This window comes from Aedes albopictus, chromosome 3, assembly GCF_035046485.1.
Source record: "Aedes albopictus strain Foshan chromosome 3, AalbF5, whole genome shotgun sequence".
Classification (NCBI taxonomy): Eukaryota; Metazoa; Arthropoda; class Insecta; order Diptera; family Culicidae; genus Aedes; species Aedes albopictus.
Window position 1 is genome coordinate 78,226,667 of NC_085138.1, and position 20,900 is coordinate 78,247,566.

The 20,900-nt window shown below is 38.9% G+C and overlaps 1 protein-coding gene across 1 annotated transcript in view; it reads left to right on the forward strand.

The window, feature by feature from the left end:
• Positions 1–20,900, forward strand: part of LOC134289964 (beta-TrCP) — a 355,456-nt gene that overhangs the window by 43,549 nt on the left and 291,007 nt on the right. The gene's annotated exons all lie outside the window — the stretch shown is intronic.

Genomic DNA, 20,900 nt, shown 5'->3' on the forward strand with positions numbered 1-20,900 from the left:
TTAAAGGATTATTTCAGTAACAAATTTTGAAAACGACGTATAATTAATGCTACACCATTGATTATACGTCGTTTTCAAAATTTGTTACTGATTTAACAATATCTAAAAAATGGAATAACGAACACAGTATTTAAATGCTTAGCCAGCTATGCTTACCGATCATGTTCTCAAATGTGTGTAAATGATTGTTAGCATGCTGCTTGGTATACTCTTTAGAGAAAAAAGCGATGGATACCAAAAGCACACAACTCAACACAAAGAGCTTCTTCAGTGGAAAGTTTACATGTGTGTAGCAAAACCAGAAATTATTATTATTATTGGCTCTTTATTATGGGGATTTTCAGCCCGAGGCTGGTTCATCCCCAAAAAACCAGAAATGAATGAAAGCTTGGACTGTGGCTTCTCGGTTTATCGTTCTACGTAGGCTGAGAACAACTTGCGCAGCTAGAGCACATTTTGGCACACCCAATGTCGTGCGCGCTTGTTATGCATTACATCCAGCGCGAGCACGATTTTGGAGCTGGGGGTGCCGAATGGGCTCTAGCTCGCTGGCAATGGTTTTATTTAAGCTTTGAGGCCATGATACGAGCTAAAACATTTTATGGAAGTGGAAATTTCGAACATTTGCGGAAAAAGAGAGCATGTTGGACTTAATTTAAAAAAAACAGTATCGTCGGTGTGTGAAGAACGTTAGAAAATGGCTTCCAACGAAAATGGATTTTTTCTAAAAGTTTATGTGAGAATGTGAGATACCAAACTTCGGAAGTCGCTCTAAGGCACATCAGAATGCGAATCACATTATCATTTGTGATGAAAATGCGGAAGATATTTTTCAGAAAATGGTTAACAAACACATAAAAATTAGCTTATGTTAAAAATCACAATACTAAAACCAAAAAAAAACTAGCGAGTATAGTAACAAATAACTAATGTGTTTTCATTTAGTAAAATTGTAATCTGTAGAACAGGTCAGTCTTCTGGTCACGAGACGCCTCTGGTTCCTGTTCCTCTTGGGGCTTCCTCAGGAGATCACCCCGGAATTTCTCCCAGAGTTGCTACAAGATCCTTATTCCAGGGATTTGCAATAGAGCTCTTCTAAAGAATTCTCAAGGAGTTTTTCACGAATATTCTGCAGGGTTTCCTTCCGATTCCGATGTTTCTCCTGTATTTTTTTTTTCAAGAAATTTCCGTGAGGCTTTCTTCCAGAGTTTCTCCTTGGATTTATACTTTATCTGGGATATAAAAAAAGTCTTGTGGGATTTGTTACGTAGTGTCATAAGATATTTATTTCGAAGTTTTTTTCCGGGACTGCTCTCAGAAGATTTCTTTCGGTGTTTGTTCTGGGATATCTCTCAGACTTTTTTTGAACTCACACTGGAATTTCTTCTTCTGGATTTGATTCCGAAGAGGCTTCTGGGATTTCTGCAGGAGCTATTGCTGATATTTATTATGAAGTTCTTAAATGAGAGTTTATCCCAGGTTTTCCCTCGAAGTTTCTTACCGGATCTCTTACAGTAGTACACCTGAGATTTGTTTTACAGATTTTCTCGAGATTACTCCCGAGGCTCTTCCCGGAACTACTACCATAAATTGTCCCGAGATTCTGGATACTCCTTTTGGGGATATTTGCTCTCGGAGTTCTTGCAGGCATTTCCCTTCGGAATGTCTTTTTTTTTTGTTTGTTTTTTTTTTATGACTCACCACTCACCCCCACACCAAAAAGCTCTCTTTGTGAGCCCCCTGGTAGTGGACTCATCTAATTTTAACGAAATAAAAAATTACTACTTAAACTTATTGGTGTGTGCAGAAAAATGATGGGAACACTTAACAAAAATAAATCAAACAAGGGTATCCCAGTGGAAATTATTTCCTTTTAAGGGATCCCGGAGATATAACTAATATACTAAATTAATTGAATTATAGAGTGTATTTTAAAATAATAATTGGCAGTTGATACGATTTTATACTAAGTAAGAATTAATTTTGGATCGGTAAAACTGATGATGATTAACCTGGGCTTGTTAGGGGAATATCTGTGAATAAAAAGAAAATCGCGTTAAGTAAGGTACCCTGGGGCAAGTGAGACCTAAAAAAATGCTAATTTGGATTTGTCATGCCAAAAGTTTCAGAACACAAATTCTTTAATAATTCCAATGAACCCAAAAGACGTTGTTGATATATTTGTACTTATTAACGTGCATTAAAACTGTTTCAAAATTTTTACATTCCATATATTATGCACATAATGAAAAGTGAAGCAGATCTTCATTTACTGCGTTTCACGGGGAAAGTGGGACCTATTCAGAGTATTTGTTCAAAGGGCTTAAAATAAGTTGCAACAAATAAGGTAACATAAATCATAAATCTCTTATATGAATGACTGTGTTTAGAGATTAAAAAAAGAAGAGGTTTATGGTATCATGCATAAATTACGTTACACATAACAAACCGCTGGGGGAAATTGAATCAACTCTAGCAGCTCATGCAAAATAAATTGATTTTTTTTATACAAAAAGTGCCGTGAAGTGAAGAGACGAAAGATTTCGAAACTTGGTCTCTATATTATATAGGGGAAATTGCCTATTCTCGGCCGTTTTGTTCTCTTCGTCTTTTAGGGTTTTTTGAAACCTATTGAACTCAGACTTGATCTCAAATCCTTCCCAACTAAGCTGAATTATTTGGCCAAATTTCAGGCAATTTGGCTGACAAAAACCCCCCATGACGAAGAGAACAAACCTGCCGATAATACCCATTGTCACCCTAGTTGATGATTCTCACCAATAGTAAATCTGGGGTTTCGAGATTTTCAGTAATATCTTCTTCCTTACATAATCTTACGATCATTATTTTTTTTTTTTTAATCATATATTTTGAAAAGGCCATTTCCCTATTTTAATTTTTTATGGACGGTTCTCGAATGCTCAGAAGAATGCATTATGCAGCGTTAAGTGAAAAAAATTGAAGATATTTAGAAAAAAAAACATAAAAAATACGTGCTTTTGATTTTTTTGTTTTACCCAAGGTTTTACCATTTTTAACAAGAATTTCATCATCTAAATAGAGGTAATAAAGTATAATTCAACAGTAGATTACTTAACGCGTTAATTTTTATTGACTTTCGTGATAATTTCATCTTAGGCTGGGCAAGGCGAGATGAACCCATAAAATTGTGTTTGTTTATTCTCATAGGTCCCACTTGCCCCAGATAGCGAAATGCACTGGGGCAAGTGAGAGCAGTAAACTAAAGGTAATAAATAAAAATAAAATACAGCTTTTTCGCTTGAAATCATTTGCATAAACTCCAAATACTATCCTGAAACCAAAAAAGTATTTGTAGAATAACAAATCTATTTTTAAACGACGAATGTAGTAGAGCACGTCAATCTTACCTAGTGAATTGAAAATTACATATGAACAACAATAACGTATATGGTCTCTTTATGGTTGAAACAATAACTTTTTTTCTATTCAAAGTATCCGTAGGTGTGATACCTATTTTTTCCATGAAAAATGTTAGTCTTGAAAATAAATAATAAAAAAATACTAGCTATAGGTCTCACTTGCCCCCGATTCTCACTTGCCCCGGGGTACCTTACTGTTCCTTTGAATTCCACTAAGAATTTGCATCCAGGGATGAGAAATGTACTGGAAAAAACGATTACTGGCTGTACATTTGACATTTTTCCACACGAACATCATAGGCCCAGCCAAACTCAAACTGTTCGAAAAATAAATGTCATAACATTTTTTTTTCCTGCAGCCGTCTTCCTCGAAACGGTTTCCAAGCACGAGAGCGCCAGTACTCGAGCACAACGACGACAAAAATTTCTGTCTCTCCCGTTTTCGCATTTTTCTGCGTTTCAAACCGCTTCTAGACAAACTTCTTTACATGCATCACAAAGCTAGGAGTGTGCTCTAGCTATTTGTGCAAATCGATTTAAATTATTTATTAAAACAAGCAGTTGAAAATATTTGACATTTTTCGCAACCACCCGCCTCAGCATGACTGCTCATAAATATTTTCGTGGGGAAGCGAAAACCATCAAGCGTCGGCTTGACTGCCGTCGGCGCGGCGTCTGATGGTATTGGTGCTGCCGTTGTTTTGTTTTTATTTTACTACCAGTATCGATGAACGGAAAAGAGAAAAAAGTATTTTTGCCATCCCTGTTTGCATCCTTTGACAGATACGTATTTCGACCTCAACTGTAAGGTCGTCTTCAGTGTCTTGTCGAGTCAAGTACTTTTGTTCAAGCAACTTTTTCCGGAAACGCATTCTTGGCATAGAAATAGTCGTTCAAAGTCGTGGGAAGGAAAGGGTCAAATACATCTTGGAATGATCTCCGAGAGGAATCCAGCGAGAAAATCTGGAAGCATATCGAGAAAACCTCAGGAGGAAATCCCAGCAAGGATCGGTATATTCGCCTCACTCCATTCGTATTCACTCCTCTTTGCTGAAGCGAATCGAGAAAGATGCAGCAAACGGATTGTCGTGATCAAACACGCAACCCCATCATCAGTGGGAAGCGAAGGGCAAGCTGCTTGACATGGATATTTGTTGCCGATCGTCACAGTTTGGATCGCAAGCGAATGAATGAATGACGAATGGTGACGATTGCTGGTGAGCGATCGAAGCGGCTATTATCATAACTAGAAGAGAATTTCTGCATGTAATGCATACATTTTAAGTGTATTGTTTCTGAAATGCTAGATTAGTGAAGAAATTAATAAACATATTTTGAAAACTTCAAATATTCGTACGCGCAATATCACTCACGAATCGCATCACCGCTCGATCGCTTGCGATGCGAATGTGGACGAATGTTTAAATTCCATGTGTGGCTTCCCACCGTTCGCCGGTGTTTGCTGTCGTCGCTGACAAGCAAACACACAAACTAAAGCGACAACCGTTCGCTGCTGACTGTATTCGCATGTGGAAGAAGATGAAAACTGGAAATCAGGAACCCTGAATCCCAGAATAGACCCCGTGAAAAACTCGTGCTGAAATCCTGGGAGGAACTCTGGTAGAAATCTCAGGAACATTCAGGATGCTCCATACGATTAGAAACTCTTAGAACAAACACAAGCTTTGTAAGCAACTTACGCAGCGAACAATAAAGGCAACCTGCCAGAAAAAAATACGATCACAGGATTGACAGATGGACCAATAAATTTAATGAATCGTCGTCATTAAGGTGGCCCACACTTATATGAAAAACAAAAATTATAACTTTTTTCACAGCCGTCGGATCACTTCGCGGTCTTCGACAAAGTTCTCTGGCATATAGTCACCTACAATAATACCAAAGGGTTTGATTGTTGAACGCTTACAGCGCCACCTAGCGGCAAAATTCGAAAACATTAAATTTCTGCATACCTTTGGCCAAGTTTTTCCATACAAACTTCAAGCGTTTTGAGCGCCCCCTTAGGCTCAACCGATTTTGCTTAAATTTTGAACGTAGCTTCTGGGAGTCCAAAACAACTGATTTAGGAGGTAAGACTTGGTATTTTTCGAAATTTTTGTTTTTCATATAAGTGTGGGCCACCCTACTCGTCATCCTGGGATTCGACTACGTTATCTATTTAGATAACTGGGCACAATTTATGTTAAGTGTTGTATGTTGTCGTTTTTGTTCTGCTTTTGTGCAACGTGGAGCGTTATGCATTTATAGGGTTCCAATGAACTATTTATTACGTTAGCGCCCAACTGAAAAACCCACGTTATGTGATCGTTTATTTGCTTGATACTAGTGTATTGTTTCCATTTGGTTTAGGCTCGGTTAACTTAGATTAGTACAGATTCCCTCCCCTGGATATTCGATCTTGACGCGATGGGAGGGCTTAACCCATTAGCACTTTAGCGCCAGTTTATTCACCACCGCTTGGGCTTTGAGCTAGATATATCTAGTTTACGAGTTACACGGACACGTTCAATGCTTCCAGTGAGCTTTTCGCTCTTTGAAGGAAGCACGACACTAGACAACGGACTAGCATGCAACGCCCAGTGGCACAGCCGAAAACTTTTCCTGACAGCTGCGGCGGGAATCGAACCCGCGCTCCTCAGCACGATGCGACTAAGAGCTTGGTGACCCTAGCCACACGACCACGGAGCCGCACAGTTGAGCGCAAGTGAAGGAATCGCCGTAAGTGCTAATGGGAACCAAAGGAGTATCCGTTGTGCATTTATCACAAGTCAAAAACAAATTATAATTCAGTTTGCATAGACCTAATCTTTGCATTCTTTGAATTTTCTCAAATTTAACAATAACTGTTAAATTTAACGTAACGCAAGAGTGGGTAGGGGAGGTCTCTGCGTTACATTCATCATTCATTACTTAAATTCGTTAGTACACATGACAGGGGACGCTAGGATAAGTTGACTTACAGCCTTACAGATTAGATTCATTACAATTAGAAAATTATGGACTGATTAGGTAAAGATAAAACTGTTGATTTTAGCAGTTTATATTTGTATTTCTTATTTTTATAGGTTTTGTAGGGATGAATATATAAAAGTTGACAAATAATCATTTTCATTTTTTTTTTGACAAAAATCAGTTGCCTGAACTGTTTTGTTTTTATATCTTAGACGGTATTATTTCATTGACCAAAAAAGCAGGAATTTAGTTATATGTTTCTTCAGGACTTAGGACGGTTGACAATGTAAAGGGTCACGGTGGATATAATATTACTTTGACCTGAGATGATCACAGATATGCAGAAGACGACTAGCGAAATTAGGAACACAATTTGATACATTATAGACTATATTTTGACATATAGGGTTCGACTAATTTCTTTACAACATCGAATGGAAGCTCAAAAAGTGTTATCTAACACTAATATGAGAGTTATTTGGGGATGATGCTGGTGATGTCAATGACTAACATCGGTTATTGACACTATTGGTAATCAGCTTGAAAAAATTTTCAGAATGTATTATAAAATAACTGAGGATATTATCTGATTATTGTTTGAGGAAGCTGTCAGAAAAACTAGTTGCCCATATCGGCTAAAAACGCTAGCTCTGGTAGCTGTCTTCGAATAATTTTCAGAAATATCAAATCTTTAAAAATTAGCTACGACACATTTTTTTTTTTTGCTCTTTGTATATTTCTTAAGAATAGTACTCTGAAGGCGTTAACATAGACAGCCTTTTTTCTCTCTGAATGTTGTCCAGTGACCTCGGAGATTTTCGATTATTGAAATATTGTTCAATTATCAAATCATCTTTGGAGCTTCCATTCGATCAGACCACTAGTGCGATGGGAAAAGTTAAAAAAAAAACAGTATTTTTAAAAACTACTACGACCCAATGCTAATTACTACACACTTTGCTCAAGTTGACGACATCGTCTAGTCCATCGTGAGTATTGGTCCTAGTAGGGGGAAAGTTGGGAAAGGGTCCAGGCTTTGCTATTAGCTGTCCTGCAGCTCCACCTGGTCACTCTTCAAAAAAAAAAAAAAAACTTAGATTAGTACAGATTGTGAGTGTCCGCAATAGTGAAGATAGATAATAGTTATATAATAGTTAATGGCGTTAGATTATACCCTTTGTCAGGATTTGCTGGTGTTATTAGTTTTAAGTTAGTCTGGTGGCAATTTTATTCGCGGGAGTATCTGGTAAGCTTTTGGCTTACGTAATTTAGTCTGTCTGGTGATACCAAACAAAATGATCATCGCTGCCTTCAACCAACTACTTGATAGTATGTTAAATAGGACTGTTTCATAATTTTTCAAGAATCGCTATTTCGATTCTTGAAAAATTATTCCGCTGTTGCTGTTGCTGGTGTTGTGTTATGTTTGTAAAGTAGTTTTATGAATTTTCCATGAATTGGGGAATGCAATTCATGGAAAATTCTGCGATTGTTGCATGGAGTGTGTTACCTTGTTGGGTTTAATCACCGTTAGCTGCTATATATCTTTTTTATTGATATTTATCGGTGAACGAATTGGAATGGAGTGTGTTACGTTTGTAAATTTTTGTGAATATTTTGTCAGTTTATTTTGTATTTTATACTGTGGTTCGTACATCTGTCCCTGAAATTTAATGTGCATTTGTAGCGCTCCATTTATTTCGGGCAGTAATCCAGTACAAAACACGCAAGCCGGAGCCGTCTCCTAACACGGACATCAACAGCAGAAGGTCTAATGTTGTTGCCCGAATCAGGATGCCCCCTTAGGGTTAGAAATTCCTAGACCAAACTCGAGCTATGTAAGCAACCATCACAGGATTGACTGATGGATCAATAACTTTAATGAAACCTCGTCATCCTGGGATTGAACTTCGTTATGTATTTAGATAACTGGGCACACTTTGTGTTGTGTGAGTCATGTTGTGTTTTGTGCATATGTAATGTTCCATTTTAGTTTTCGTATTTAAGGACCCAAACGTGGAGCCCAATACGCAAATTAAAATGAGAATTTGTAGGGTTCTGCTAATAGTTGCCCGTAATGTGTCGCCCAACGTGGGATACGGTGCATTTGTGATGCTCTGCGAAACTATTATTCGTTATAACAGAATAAAAACACTTGATAAAAACTGAGAAAACTGAAAGCCAGAAAAAAACGGAAAACCTTCAGGAAAATATATTCTTTCATCAATTCACGCTAGAGCTCGCAGGAAGAATTTTGTGACCAGCTGCAAAAGAATTTAAATAAGGAATTGCGATAGAAATCCAAGGAGGATTCCTGGAAGGTATTCAAGGAAGAATCTTAATTAAAATTTCGAAATCTCAACATTACTACACCACTAGAAGAGAGCAGACATTCTAGTCCAGTTTCAAAACGGTGTAAGGAATTTATGGGTAATATAGTCTGTGGAATTACTTATTGCAGTGCTTCCCATACTGTGCGCCGCGGCGCCCTGGTGCGCCGTGAACATCTCTCAGGTGCGCCGCAGGCTCTTAAGCTAAAACACAAAGAACAAACTCTTATTATTGAAGGCAGAATATATTTTTAGTTGTTTTGTATTGTTACTAAAACTAGTGTCTCCTCAAACCCTTTTATGTATTCTATACCAATATCATACCTTTTCGAGAAAGACTTCAAAAGAAAGTCATTCAAAGGGGTTTTCCCTCTTCTTAATAGGCTCCTGAAGTCCTATCGGGATTCTTGTTTTAAACCCTAATATATGCTTCAAGAGTACATATTTTTTTGACGTTTTTAACGTTTTTGACGTTTTTGACGTTTTTATTAACCATAGTTGAAAATATATAATTTTTATTTTTTTAGCCTTTTGTCTCGTCCCTAGCTTATAACACATACTTTGAGTGATTTTTTTTCACCGTGTATGTCAGATAGGAACATTTTTGAAATCCCAGTGCGAAAAATGTCGAGCTCAGTCACACAAGGTTGACCTCAAATTGTCAAAGTAGAACTATTTACCATTTTACTTATTTCGAATTTTCTCATTATTCTTTTTTTTTTTTTAAATGAAAATGTTTCATTGTTTCACCACTTTGTTGTGCCTACTATTTCCAATTTTAAATTTAAGAACAACCCCAGCATTAAACAACTCATTTAACGCCCATCGTATTCAAATTTTGTACAATTCAGGTACACTTCCAGTGAGAAATAATTCTCTTTTAAGGAAGTGTGTCTTAAATCTAGCTTACATTACAGTTATTACATTTCATGTAAAATTCATTATAGCAATCATTTGACAAACAGCAGTTAAAAAAGTGATAATAAGGAAATACTCTCTCAAATCAGGCAGCTGGTTGAAGTACGGCAGATCACCGGCGATGTATTAAGTCTTGACAGTAGGGCCGGATTGCTGATGTAGATGGGTGGCATCTGTTACCTGTGAGAATAGCTGAATCCCCTTCGAACGGCTGGATGTAGTGAGAGGTAGATCATCGGCGACGTACATGGACTTCGGGTTGGCAATCGAACCAGATTTGCAGTGTAGATTTTTATGCTGGTACAAGAAAAAATGTTTTTTAATGGGCGCAGTATCGCTGGCTTCGGCCAGACATATACCAGGCCATGTTACCTTAGAGAATAACTGGCGGTTCCTCCTGGCCGAGCAGCTGGATGAAGCAGGAGGCAGATCATCGGTGATGTACGGAGGCTGGCATACGGAGCGAATTGGCGATGGACATTCCCAGGCTTAGGGAAAAACTAGCTGTTCCTGACCGAGCAGCTGGATGCAGTAGAAGGCAGATCATCGGCGATGTACGGGGGCTTGGCATACGGAGCGGATTGGCGATGGACATTCCCAGGCTGACACAATAGATAAGGCTTTTTAATGGGTGCAGTACCGCTGGCTTCGGCCAGACATATACCAGGCTCTGTTACCTTAGAGAATAACTGGCGGTTCCTCCTGACCGAGCAGCTGGAAGCAGTAGAAGGCAGATCATCGGCGATGTACGGAGGCTTGGCATACGGAGCGGATTGGCGACGGACATCCTCAGGCTTAGAGAATAACTGGCGGTTCCTCCTGACCGAGCAGCTGGATGCAATAGAAGGCAGATCATCGGCGATGTACGGAGGCTTGGCATACGGAGCGTATTGGGGATGGACATTCCCAGGCTGACACAAAGATAAGGCTTTTTAATGGGTGCAGTACCGCTGGCTTTTGTTTTTCAGGTTCGAGTAAAGTACAATTCCGATTAGAATACCATGCTTGATCGTATTATTCAATATAAGCGAGATTTCGCCTTTAATTTTAGGACCCTATTTTCAATTAAAAAGTGAATATTCCAAAGTCTACGAATGTTTTCCGGTATTTCGAATATTCTCATGAAACATTAGGATTTTTACAAAATTTCTAAATTTCCGGATTTTTTTTTTTTGTAAAAACTCTCAAATTGTTATTTAGACTTTGTATGGTTCTGCTTAGTTTTCGAGCTTGTAATTCAAAGTAAATATTTCAAGAAACTGTCATCTATAATTACTGTTGATCTCCAAGTCTTCGTGCTGTTTCAAACGTTTTGGGACGACATTTGTACTTACATCACGATCATAACTTGTTTGTTTGTCTCTATAATTGAGATTTCCAGCTCTAGGCTGGTTTAGCTCCTTATCGTAAAAAAATCTGCGACAATTTATGCGCGATTCCGAAAACCGCCTTTTTTGTGTTGTTGAGTTGGGATTTTTGAGTTCCGAATACAAAACATTACCCCTCACCGTCACTGTCAGCCGTCCTAACAGCTTCTAAACAATCCATTTTTCCTAAAATTTGGTAATCTACGCACTTTATTTAACAATTTTAAAAGTCCTTGCAATCCTTCAGAAATTTGGTTTTAAGTTCTGCGAATATTTCTTTTTTTTTCTTTTTTTTATTTTAAGCAAGCATGACATCGAAGATTTTTTGCGATTCATATTTGAAATTTTGAACTGAATGTGTTAAAATTCTTTGTAAAAAGTTGTTGATGCGCCGCGACAATTTCAAAAAATTCAAAAGGCTCCGCGGTAGCAAAAAGTTTGGGAACCTCTGTTATTGGATCCATGAGTATTTTTTCTGATACCTAATTTTATAGTGTTTGAGTTTCGTTTGTTTTTAATAGAAATTTTCGGTGGAAATGTCAAAGAAATTCCTTGCGATTGACCTAAAATAACTCTGCTAAATCTAAATTACTTCACCAATTTTTGTTATATTTTTTGAAAGAGCTTATAAAAGTTTTTGGAAGAATTCAGGGAACATTTGTATAAAATTAGGCCCACTTTTAAATTATAAATTTTCACCATTCCTCCCTGGAAAAAACTGGAAAACTTAAGAAATTTTATTTTGACAAATGAATGTACACCCTGCAGCATGACCTTGTTGAGGGTGATTTCCGGTCGGCCCAGGAACTTTTCGTTATTAAAGTATTCAACACTTCCTTGGATGGTATAAAGTATCTTCGTGACTGCCACACGATATACACATGCAAAATGATCATTGGCAGCGCAATTTCTCAGTTAATAAGTGTGAAAGTGTACAATAAACTGAAGCAGGCTTTGTCTCAGTGGCGACGTAATGGCAAGAAGAAGACCCAATGACCATTCGACCTGATCCTTCGGCCAAATAGCTTGACACCGTAATGCATTATTATTCCAGAACAATTAAAATCGTACTGAAAAAAGTACAGTTACCAACTACTGTGTAGAAAGCTTCAAATTGACTATTTCTGAATCAATACAAACCCAGTAAGTCAGAGGAAGTAGGTAACAAGGCAACATACCACCGCTTATTTGTAAATAAATAAACATAAACGGATTAACATAGTCGATTACGGCACAGATCGAACCTGATAGACATTCAAATTACCTACGGGTATCAACGAAACAGCCCCCATGGCCATCATCAGGTTGTTGTAACGAAAAGTGCCGCACCACGACCAATAATGTCTGCCTATGGTTTCGATGGCGCACAGCGCGCGATACATATTACGGAATAGCTGTTGTGTGTGCATGAGGCTCTCTTTCGTTATCATTAGTAGGTATCGTCTCGTCATTCGTTGCATGCGTTGGCGATGTAGGGTTACAGACGAATTTGGGTCCCTTTTAGGAAGGTGATTTAATGTTGATGAAAATGATAGAATGGTTAAGCAGTTAAAATTAGGTCAGTTGATCCTTTCAACATAGAGCCTAGGTCCTAGGCTTTGGTGTACTGGCGTAACAATTGTTTTTAAGGTCATTTTAGCTGTAATGTTGGTGGCACGACTGGTGTTGTTGTTCGAAGACATTTTCCGGCAATACAGTCAATTAAACCTTGCGTTGATTCTTTTAAATCTTCGCCAACGTTTCGGCCCTTGTTGGGTCATTTTAGCATTTGCATATTTAGGGTTCTCTCGTCGTTTCATGACTGAGACAAAACTAACTCAAAAGCAACGGTGTCAGAAAATAATTACTCCACCATCTTTAATGATTTTCATCTTTATAGCTCTAAGTTTCACCTGGAACTTTCCTTTCTTCTCAACTAAATTCTTCTTTGTTATTTTTTTTATTATAGAGGTTTTAAACCATCTGGTTCATTCGCCTCTGATTATTTGCTATTGAGGTTTAATAGTTATTTTAAAGTTATCTAATGTTGAGATCACATGAATCAGGATAACACATATATACGGAAGTATTCGACTAGATGATTTTTCAAAAACTTGTCAAGTCAATGATGTGAATGTAAAGAAGGTTTTGTACGTTTACTGTAAAAAAATTTGAAAGAGTAGAAAAGTTTTAAGTGTAGCGCACATTTGTCCAAAATGTACAACAATCTAAATTAATTCGGTTACCTTAAGCTACCACAGCTACCGTCATCCATCATGCATCGATGGCCATCAACACCATCACCAACAAAAAAAAACGCAAGCATTACTTGGAGGATAATCTTTGCATTTATGAAAAGGAAAACCAAAACCCCCTGTTGGTGCGTTTTAATTTCGTGCATCGCCACGCCGCCACTCACTTTCGGATGCCGCATCGTCCGTCGCCGGTCGTCGTCGGTTTCGAAAGGAAAATTATGGATTTGCTCAAACCCAAAGATGCTCTGACTGGACAATGGACTGGACATTCGCGCCAGCGAGCTCACGCGCAAGTGCACTCAGCTTTGTCGGTTCGGTCACCATCCAGCTACAAAGCAACAGTCTCTAGAGAAATAAAAAATCAACAAATCGTACCGTCGCGGCCATCGGAAATGATTTTCTCGTTGATGGAATAATAATTATTGGTCCAGCAAGTGGTGTACACCTTCCATTTACTGGTGCAGATGGTTGCTATTCCGGGGTCAACTCACTTTCGATTTCATTTCTGCCAATGCCTAGCAGGGTTTTATTGGTTAGATAATTTCTTCCGTAATTATATTTAGGTGCCATTCACAAGGCAAAAACGAATGACAAGTTGATTTGATTTATAGCAATGAAATTGAGTTCCAAGCATTGAAAGACGGTTTCTGAATTCTGTATCACGAAACATGTATCAACAGTCTACTTTTGCAAAATTATATAGTTCGATATGTCGCAAGCTAGGTTTAAGAACCGATAAAAAAGTGACCACTTCCCTGGAGGCACCAGCTTTCTGGCACAATCGGAATGTATCCAAAACAAAACCTCTTGAAACATGGTCCATTTTAACAAGAGTATTAAAATCAGTGCTGAAAAATTCATTACGTCATATCTAACTTCAATCACCCACAGCTCATTTTAGAAGCTGAACCTGAGAATATACATAGTATATGAAAAACTTGTGCGGCCAGACCAGTTCTGCAAGTAAGTCACGGAAAAACCGCTATTTTTCGAATATTTCAGGTAAATGTCTCGGACTACCTTCGAAAAATGCCAATGATATTCACGGTGAATATCATTTAGCATTTTTCACATTTACCTCATATACCTGAAAAATAGCGGCTTTTCCGTGACTTTCTTGCAGAACTGGTCCAGCCGCACAAGTCCGACATATTCCATATTCTAAGGTTTAGCCTCCAAAATGAACTGTAGGTGGTTGAACTTAGATATGACGAAATGAAATTTTTAGCACTGTAAAATCATGAAGTTTGGAATGTCGCAAGCAGGGTTGTAAAATGTCAAAAAAAAATGTCATTTGGTGATCTACCAATTTCACTGCCCCAAGTAAGAAAAATGAATAAACTATCTTTTTATTTTCCCTTAACTAACCAGTATTATTGAAGGTTTTCGTTTAGTATGTGCACAGGAAATGGTGAAAATTTTCTTGATAATATTTCCATGACATTTCCCGACATTTTCCAACACTGGTCGAAGCTAATTTTCGAAGGCATATTCGCTTAGAGGTTGAACCTCTATCTGTTAAGGAGGTTGGATCTATAACATTTGCTCAAATGACGTTTTAATCGGCCGTTTAGTTAATTTAGGTCATTTTTTCCTTCCATAGTCCGGTAAGTTGACAATTCGGTTGGGTCAACGTGGAAATTCGGTTCTGTATAAAAACTGTTAGCCAGCCCTGAAGAGGCGGTCTCATCAATATGCACTTCTTCTCTCGATCAGCCTAGATAGCTGGGTGGTGTGCGTAGGCATTTTCAATCGGTTAATAATAACACTACGGACCGCCTGTTCCGGTGGTAAAAGTCCACTAACAGGTGACCCCTAATTCATGGTGTAATGTGGCTATATTCTTACCGTGCCAAGGAATGAATGTCTAGGGGGTGGGGGGGGGGGGTGGCGTTAATAGGAATCTAACCGGAGCCCTACAGTATTTTTCCCTTACTGCACTAACCGGAGCAATAGCGCAGTGGACCTTGCGTTTCTTCGAGACAATCAGCTGCCCATCTTTACTTTCAAACTTGAGGCTAAATAAGGGCGGGATTATGAAGATGTTATTAACCCTAAAAGGGATACCTGGGGTCCATTGGACCCCAGGCGCCTTTCAGAGCTCGTTTTTGATGGAACACACACAGCGAGGTGACGAAACTGAGGCCATGAAGGTATCCCTTTTAGGGTTAATTAGTGTAAATTCTCACCTATATGGTTTCGCAATATGCAATTCACACAGTGTGTTCTGTGTATCCTCGCCTCTGGCGTTTTTCTGTCGATATCGATCTGCTGTTCTTTGTTGTGCTGTGATCGTAAGTTTGGGTAATGGCTACGGTTAGGATAGCTCAGATCAATTTTCAGGATAAAAGAACCGCAACGATAAATCTTTGCAGACTAATGCAAAATGGTGCAGCCCAAGTGGCCTTAGTCCAAGAACCTTACTTTCGTAAGGGGAATTTCTATATAGAAAACCTTGTGAACTCGGTGTTTGCTACTTTCAGTAAAAATTAAATGCCAACTCGAGCCTGTGTGCTTGTCAACAACGCAATCGTTGCTACACTCGCCTCTGAATTAACCACCAGAGATGTATGTGCTGTCACAATTGATGTATCCGTTGGAAACCTCAACAGAAAATAAGTCTATTGTTCGGTTTATGTACCGCATGATGAACCATCCCCTACGGATGCTTTCAAACAAGTCATTGCATACTTTACCCAAAAAGGCCTTCCGCTGATTATTGGCAGTGATGCTAGTGCTCACCATAGCATCTGGGGCAGCTCAAACATTAACTTGAGGGGCTCCAGTTTGATGGAGTACTTAAGTAGTACAGGTCTTGGATTGCTTAACATAGGCAACTGCCCAACCTTCATGGTATCTGCTCTAGCAGAGTTAGTCGCGAGCTGACCAATTGGCATTCGCATCATCATCGCTAGATCTATTTTGAACACTTGAATGTGTTTCAGGAATGCCCGGTCAACCAACTGGGATCTCATCACTGATTTGGTTGCGGCCAAATTGCATGGTGTAACCGTCGGTTCCATATATATCTTGTGGCTCCACCACAAATCCTGTTCCAAAAACCTAATACGCCTTTATCCCGAATTAGTCACTAAAACCAATGGAGGGAGCGGCACTCATGCAGTGACTTAATGCATGAGAAAGTGCCTCTCCACTCTCACGGCCATCTGTCATGCTCAAGTGTCAGCTCATATTCGAGCAGTTAGAACCAATTTGCGTTGATAAGTGTAACCCACAGATGTCCCGCAAGTTCCGAAATACAGGCATGCCCCGTTTTAATCATGCGAAAAGTATAAAAGGCAATTGTTTCGAAAAATGTGCTAGTCATTGCCGAACAGTGTACGGCGGTACGTTAAAGTATTAGAAATTGTTGAAAGTAACCTAAGAACTAATGTGTTAATGTTTGTAGATTTGTCGTTAAAAGTTTAAAACAACACTATAAAATTGTAAAATCAACGATTATAAAGAAAAACAACAAGAAAAATGTAAAATAATTGTGAAATTGTGAAAAGTGGTTAGATATTCGGTTTGTGGCGTCACAGGGGTCTAATGTGTGTTTAGGTCCAAGAATTGGGCCTTTTTCTTATATTTTAGGAGAATTTCTCCAACAGAACATGAAGGCGATACGGCGCACATCAACCAATTCCCGATGAAGAATCTCAGCCAGCGGCGCTTTCGCTAGCTGCGCCCCCCCCCCCTCTATTGGGCCACCGCTATACCGGAGAAATGTCGTTGGCAATCTCGTCAATTATCGCCAAGCTCGACTGCCGCGCTTTGCGGTCAAATACAACGTTCGAGGCCGCCATCTTGTTCTGCATGGCTGGCTTCGGTTCTATTGTCCGGTCTTATGGCTACAGGAATCCTTCATTCAACAGCAACACCAGTTCCCGAAAGCTATCATCCGCCACATGCGGCCGCCTTCGTCATGACAAGCCCGCCGTAATCACCCACCGAATTACCCCTAAGATGTTCGGCCTACACAGCCGAAGTCAACCAGATGTTCCCGACCCCCAAGCACCCACCCACAATAGGCAAAACCGCAAGTATACACCCCTTATAGTGACGTCACCACTGTTAGGATAGTGTCGCCTCCGGAACTGAAACAACTTATCGATAGCAGTTTTCGTTTTACGCAGCTTCAATGCTGTAAATTTATTGCTTATTACTAATTAAATATGTACATAATTGATAAGCTTACATTGCAGTATCGGTTCCTGTTTTTGAGTAGACAATACTCCTAACCGTCTTGCTTAATTCACTGTTAACCACTGCCGAGGCTCCTCAAAACATTCTACTTCTTCGGTCATACTACACATTTAATTCAGGGTTACCAGTTCCACTAACGACTAGCGTATTGCAAACGTACGCAACAACGACAATAAACAGAAATATTGTAAATTTGAAGCCGCAGTGGTTGGTTATATAAGTAGCATAGCCCTGGGTTGAATCAGTTCCACCACTTGTGTAACTTTCCGCTTTGTCGGGCTCTAGATGAGCCATCAGGTCTCGCCTTCCTTGGATCCCCAGAATTTCATTACGTTTTATACTTTCCGTATCAACGAGCATTTTTTTTTGTATCGGTTTGTGAAACACTGGTGGGTTATTACAGTAATTAATACCGGTCCTGCTGGTATGTTCGTCCTCAGCTGGAGATGTGAGAGCCAAGTCACGTTTGAACTACCCTGTGATCCACAATCTCTGAGCCACCGAGTTACAATGGATATTCACCATCTATTGACACTCCAAGTGATTTAGATGATGCCGTTGATACTACAACGACTTTCATCATGGAAGCTTTTGAATAAGCTTGCCCTCTGCGGCCTGTGGAGACTACAAGAAGAACCCCTTGGTGAAACTCTGATCTGGCGAAGCTCAGGAAACAATGACGAAAAAGTTGGAACAGGCGACGTTCGGCTGGCTCGGAGGCTTTCAGGTCGGATCGCAAGACCTACAAGAAAGCTCTCAGGTCTACGGAACGATTCGGCTGGAAAAACCTTTGTACAAATGTTTCCAGTTTGAGCGAAGTCAGTCGGTTAAACAAAACCCTTGCGAAATCTAAGGATTTCCGAGTGAACGAACTTCGTTTGCCAAATGGCGATCTGACTTCCTCTGATGAGGAAGTTCTGGAATGCTTATTCAGCACACACTTCCCTGGATGTGTGGATATTACATCTTCGGATGAACCTGATGTCTTTTCTTGTAGTTATGATTCCCTGATTTCGGCTCGGAGTATTGTAACTATAGAATCGATTGAGTGGGTACTAATTAGCTTTGCTCCTTTTAAATCTCCTGGGGCAGATGGGATTTATCCTACCCGAGCAGGAATGGATAACTGACACATCACTGCAGCATACCAAAGTCAGGTATCATACCAAGACGAGGTATTGATCGGTTACTCAGGTATTGAATAGTTATTTATGTAACGAGTTGCAAAAAGTAGATTTTTTCAGCACGAGTCGTACATTTATCCAACGAGGCTTGCCGAGTTGGATAAATATGAAGAGTGCTGAAAAAATCGAGTTTTGCAACGAGTTCCATACAAAATTTTATGCAATGATTTTTTCATAATGCAACCCATTTGAGTTGCATAATGTTCATAATATGCAACTCAAATGAGTTGCATTATGAAAATTATACAACTATTTTTCATTATGCAACTCATTTCAGTTGCATAATGAGCCAGTTCGGAAAAATTGGCCATTATGATACCAAAATGAGTTATATAAAATGTAAATTATGATACTGAATTGCATAAAATAACTTATTTTGGTATTTTATAGGTATTGATAAAATACCTCGACGAGTTATTGGTTTGGTGTTAAGGACTGCTTGAGGTATTATTCAATTATCAAAAATTAACTATTTGTATGAAAAAATCGCCGATTATTATTTAGGTATTGTCATACCTGATGTCAGTATTTACTTGTTATGCACAGAATACACACCAGTTATTATTTTAGGTATTTTACCTCTTATGCAGGGCTTCTTAGTACCTCATTCAGGTTGTTGATATTCGGTTTTCCATACCTGAGGTTGGTATTCTTCAGCTATTTTCTCCTGCTCGGGTATTTTGCTTCAGAAAGGATTTTATTATTTCAAACATGTTTTGAAAAAAAAAACAATACTTGTCTGCAGTATTGCTACAGGGTATATACCCAAATCTTGGCGGGATATTACTGTGAAGTTTATTCCAAAAGTGGGTCGTGCGTCGTATGAAGGGGTAAAAAGTTTCAGAATTTTTGGTTTTCTTTCAAATTTGTTTAGAAATTCTGTTTAAAAATCCTCTAGAAGTATATACCATCTATCCAAAGAAGTCAAAGGAAAATTGTTTAATATCAACCAAAAACAAATGCATGACTTTCTCTACATTTCATTGACAAATGGTATGCACAGGTTATTGTCCCCTGTAGAAAGCAATCAATTTTAGTTACATCCGTCCAACCATTACAATACTATCAAGCAGCCTACTCCTACAAAAAGTTGCTATCGACTGCCATCGCCACCATCCGTTGTTGGTAACCAAACCAACCAGTAGTAAAATAATAATGGATTATGTGTGTGGTTGCTTAAGCTTACCGTGTGGTCGAGAAAAAGCATACGCAAAATGCTTTAACAGCCAGCTCATTGGATGTAAAAATGAGAGCACGGTAACAACACACTCGAAAAAAAAAAAATGCTAAATCCGAACGAGTTAATCCGGTCCCCGGATGTTGGTTGGTTGGTTGGCTGGTCGTTTGTGGTACATATCACTGCCATTACCTGGCCAACAACGGCGCGTCACCGCCATGGCAACTACCCAATACCGACACAACTCCGGTTAGTTTCGCGAACCAAATGAATCCAAAGCGAACTAACTAAGGGCGTACTTTTGTGGGATGGTTTGATGACTATGAAGTGGTAATAAAACAAAGCCTATTAGTCAGTAGTGGAGTGGCTTAATTGCGGTGCAATTGGATAAAAATCGATTAAAATTCAAATTGGTTCCACTGGTTTTGATGATTGCGGTTTATGTGTTCTTTTTTTTAGAAGGCTATTGGAAGTAGCATAATTGTTGCGGGGGTACATTCGAACTTTTCAATTCATTGCTGTAAATTGTTAAGGTCCCTGTACAAATAAGCTTTCAGCTGGTGTAAAATTACTTGAGAAGCTATTTTTGTTTTGATTTTCGGGGTCGACAAACACAAAATTGAAGAATTGCTCATAGTAAAAATTCACAAATAATTAACGACGTAGCCATCAACATTTTGAATTCATACATGGTTGGCAGTGGGCGAGCGATTGCATCATCACTTCTTCTTTCTTGCCACTTTGGTAAGCATTTGACGTAACAAGCGTCATTTTTGCCTAAAGAAATAGAATATCACTAACTTTCGCACACTAAAGGTATCTGTTCGTCCCAATCCAGTTGATTTCCTGTTGCGTTGCTGATCTGTGGTACTGTTGACGATCAATCAAACCCAAGCTTATTTTAATTAAAATAAACAGAAGTTTTATGTGCAAATCAAATTACATGCGTATGCATATTGCACTGGAGCACTAAAGAGAAAATTAAACTCAAAATATTCTCTTTTAGACTGCGACGTCAATCCAAACACCTTAAGCGTTGTCTTGCTCCCTAGCTCTGTGTTATCGCCTGAGCTAAGGCCTCATGATTGACTCGTTACACGCAATCCATCG